Source organism: Syngnathus leptorhynchus, unplaced genomic scaffold (assembly GCF_054491065.1).
Source record: "Syngnathus leptorhynchus isolate UIUO unplaced genomic scaffold, UIUO_Slep HiC_scaffold_795, whole genome shotgun sequence".
NCBI lineage: Eukaryota > Metazoa > Chordata > Actinopteri > Syngnathiformes > Syngnathidae > Syngnathus > Syngnathus leptorhynchus.
Window position 1 is genome coordinate 20001 of NW_028232631.1, and position 3934 is coordinate 23934.

Genomic DNA, 3934 nt, shown 5'->3' on the forward strand with positions numbered 1-3934 from the left:
TATGCATATCAAATTACTTCCTGAACTCAGTGTATATCAAAATTTAATATAAAAGTCTAATAATATTAAATAATGAAGATTTTTCGGTAGCACTATATTTTGTAGTAAATACAAACTACGTCATATCTAAAAATCGTCACCTTATGGTAAAATACGGCTTTTTGCTGGAGTTTGTAACTTTTGTCGCTTTTTAAGCTTAAGTTACACAAATGAGGTGTTGTAACTGCCGGTTAAGCTGCTAGAGTTCCTTAATTCTAGTGGGCCGGCTAACTAAATTTCTAACGTGTGGTTACTGGTTCTTGACATCAAGAATGTGTATGAAAGTTGTACTGTGTCTGAGCGGGTGCGCGCAGGTAATTCCTTTATTACTTAGTGCAATCCTGCAATACGACTGACCAATATTAATGATAACAAAGAGATGCCAGTGTGCCGGGACCTTCGGGTCTGGGCCGTGAATAAAACCCCACAGAGCTTGTCTCTGGATACAGGAAGGCCGACCAGTGGTATTGGAAGCCAGGGTGCCTTGACTCTCACGTGACTATTGAAAGGTGTGGTGAGAGAAAAATTAATAGCTACCGCTTAATTTGGTAGTTATACATATCTGGTTGATCCTGCCAGTAGTTATATGCTTGTCTCGAAGATTAAGCCATGCATGTCTTAGTTCACGCCTCTGTTATGGTTAAACCGCAAACGGCTCATTAAATCAGCCATGGTTCGTTGGATCGTACCTACTACACGGATAACTGTAGTAATTCTAGAGCTAATACGTGCCCCGTGTGCTTGATTCGTAAGATGATGGCCGCACTTATTAGATCATAAACCAACCGGGCTTGCCTGGTGTTTGTGGTGACTCTGGATAACTTTGTATGATCGCAGTCGGCCTTGTTGTCGGCGACGGATCCATGAAGTGTCTGCCCTATCAACTTACGATGGTAGGTGATATGCCTACCATGGTTATGACGGGTAACGGGGAATCAGGGTTCGATTCCGGAGAGGGAGCCTGAGAAACGGCTACCACATCCAAGGAAGGCAGCAGGCGCGCAACTTACCCACTCTCGGCGAGAGGAGGTAGTAAAGACAAATATCGATACAGAACTCTTTTGAGGTACTGTAATCGAAATGAGTGCATTATAAATCCTACAACAAGGATCTATTGGAGGGCAAGTCTGGTGCCAGCAGCCGCGGTAACTCCAGCTCCAATAGCATATATTAAAATTGCTGCAGTTAAAAAGCTCGTAGTTGGATCTGGGTTTGTGTTTGGAAACTGCTTGGCTTGGGTAGAGAGGTAACTCGAAGCCTTAGTCGGTGGTATATCTGAACCGAATCTTCCAGCTGTGTCTGCATAAGGCTTCGGCTTTGTGTAGATAGTGTCGTTGTGTGTGAGCTTCCTCACGGGGTTCTACCTTCGATACTATACACTGTAATGCCTTTAACCGGGTGTTCAGTGTGGACAGCACGTTTACTTTGAACAAATTTGAGTGCTCAAAGCAGGCCTTGTGCCTGAAAAGTCTTGCATGGAATAATAGAATAGGACTTCGGTCCTATTTTGTTGGTTTAATAGACCCGAAGTAATGATAAAAAGAGACAGACGGGGGCATTCGTATGGCAGCGCTAGAGGTGAAATTCATGGACCGTTGCCAGACGACCTAAAGCGAAAGCATCTGCCAAGGATGTTTTCATTTACCAGGAGCGAAAGTCAGAGGTTCGAAGACGATCAGATACCGTCCTAGTTCTGACCATAAACGGTGCCATCTGATGATCCGTGGGGCCTCCTTTTGTGAGCCCACGGGCAATCTCCGGGAAACCTGTAAGTCTATGGGTTCCGGGGAAAGTATGGTTGCAAAGCTGAAACTTAAAGGAATTGACGGAAGGGCACCACCAGGAGTGGAGCTTGCGGCTTAATTTGACTCAACACGGGAAAACTCACCCGGACCGGACACTATGAGGATAGACAGATTGATAGCTCTTTCTTGATTTGGTGGTTAGTGGTGCATGGCCGTTCTTAGTTCGTGGTATGAATTGTCTGGTTAATTCCGATAACGAACGAGATTCTAATCTGCTAAATAGGCCACGTGTAATTTTGTGTGGCGTCTTCGTTGATTGGCTTCGGCTGGTCTCGAAGTGCTATACGAGCATGTGGAACTTCTTAGAGAGATTGGTGAATATCCAAGTCACAAGAGAGAGAGCAATAACAGGTCTGTGATGCCCTTAGATGTTCGGGGCCGCACGCGTGCTACACTGACAGTGGTAGAGAGTTTGGTATTCCTCAGGCGAAAGCTGGGGGCAAACTTTTCAATTACTGTCGTGCCTGGGATCGGGGTTTGTAACTATCCCCCGTGAACCAGGAATTCCTAGTAAGCTCAATTCATCAGATTGAGCTGAATACGTCCCTGCCCTTTGTACACACCGCCCGTCGCTACTACCGATTGAATGGTTTAGCAAGGTCAATGGATCGGCTGCATTTCGGAGTAATCTGATTGCGGCTGAGAAGCTGGCCGAACTTGATCATTTAGAGGAAGTACAAGTCGTAACAAGGTTTCCGTAGGTGAACCTGCGGAAGGATCATTATAAATAGTTCTGACATGTGTTAGTATGGTGGAGAGCAAATGCGAACGAGATTCTAACGGTATATGAAAGTATATCAAATAAATGAATAAATAAAGAACGAACGAGATTCCTACGAGAGAGACTATGAGTTGAGTCAAAAATTGGGGCAGGAGCAGAGGTGACAGAGTTTCACATGATTCGGTTTGGCACCCGAACTGTGATCCTAATAAACACGGTGGTCAAGGAAGGTGGCCATGCAGTGTAAAGGACTCGTTAAAACTCCACTAATCAAGAAAATTAGTGACTCATATGTCTGGTGATTTGTGTGAGTAATGTCGGTATAACCGTGTTAGAGAGTGTCGCAAAACTCAAGAGGGTTCGAACGAGATTCCTACTACTCGTATCAATTTTGCTTTCTCCATATCTAGTCGCGTACATCTGCCCTAAAAAAATCTGAGAGCTTGCTCTCTACTATCGTTATGATAGTTGACCTCTTTATACCCAATGGTGTGGACTGGTACTCTTTTCGAGATAAAATAGTAACGGCTATCTCGTTTGGTCTGAGTATCGGTTGGCTACGGCCACACACATTGTGGTACCGCTGTTACTAAAACACCCCCCTATTCATTCTACTGTCTGTGGTTCCATTGAGAACCACTCTCTCTGCGCCGCCTTCTTCGGATGTATGCGGATGTAGGGGTTGGCGCCCCGTAAAAAGGGAAGAAGCCTTCTTTATTACAACTCCATGTGGTGGATCACTCGGCTCACGTATCGATGAAGAGTGCAGCAAACTGTGTTAACCAATGTGAAACGCAAACTGCTCCGATCATCGGTCTCTCGAACGCAAATAGCGGCTAAGGGCTTGCTCTTAGCCACGTTCGATCGAGTGTCGGCTTTTACCTATCGCAACGCTTAATTAGTTGCGGATTGGGAAGTATACCATGGCTACGAGATTTCTTGTTGCTGAACATTTGGACTCAGGGACTTTCACGCTGTTGGCGGGGGTTCTTGAGGAGCGATCCATGAATAATGTTATCTTTATTTGTGGTTAGTTCATCCAGATTATTAAGCAGGCCGTACTGTCATGGCTAAAGACCTCTCGCTTATACACGCTGTTGGCGGTTTAAGTGATTGTGAAGTAGTTCTAGTGGTTCTTCCTTAATTGTATGGGTAGTATTGTTGCATACTTAATAGTCTGCTCTGCACAGGGTGCGTGGCTTAGTTCGCTTTGTAACGCTGTACTGATGTAGTTTAGATTAGTGTGTAGCATACCCTTATAAACTTAGCCCTGACCTCGATTCGAGCGTGAATACCCGCTGAACTTAAGCATATCAGTAAGCGGAGGAAAAGAAACTAACCAGGATTCTCTTAGTAACGGCGAGTGAAC

The 3934-nt window shown here is 44.9% G+C and overlaps 2 non-coding genes across 2 annotated transcripts; both read left to right on the plus strand.

The window, feature by feature from the left end:
• Window positions 1-598: 598 nt before the first annotated feature.
• Window positions 599-2568, plus strand: LOC147036164 (18S ribosomal RNA). Its single transcript, XR_015065318.1, has one exon. It is a non-coding gene; the product is annotated as an 18S ribosomal RNA (ribosomal RNA).
• Window positions 2569-3286: 718 nt separating this feature from the next.
• LOC147036165 (5.8S ribosomal RNA) lies at window positions 3287-3439 on the plus strand. Its single transcript, XR_015065316.1, has one exon. It is a non-coding gene; the product is annotated as a 5.8S ribosomal RNA (ribosomal RNA).
• Window positions 3440-3934: the final 495 nt, after the last annotated feature.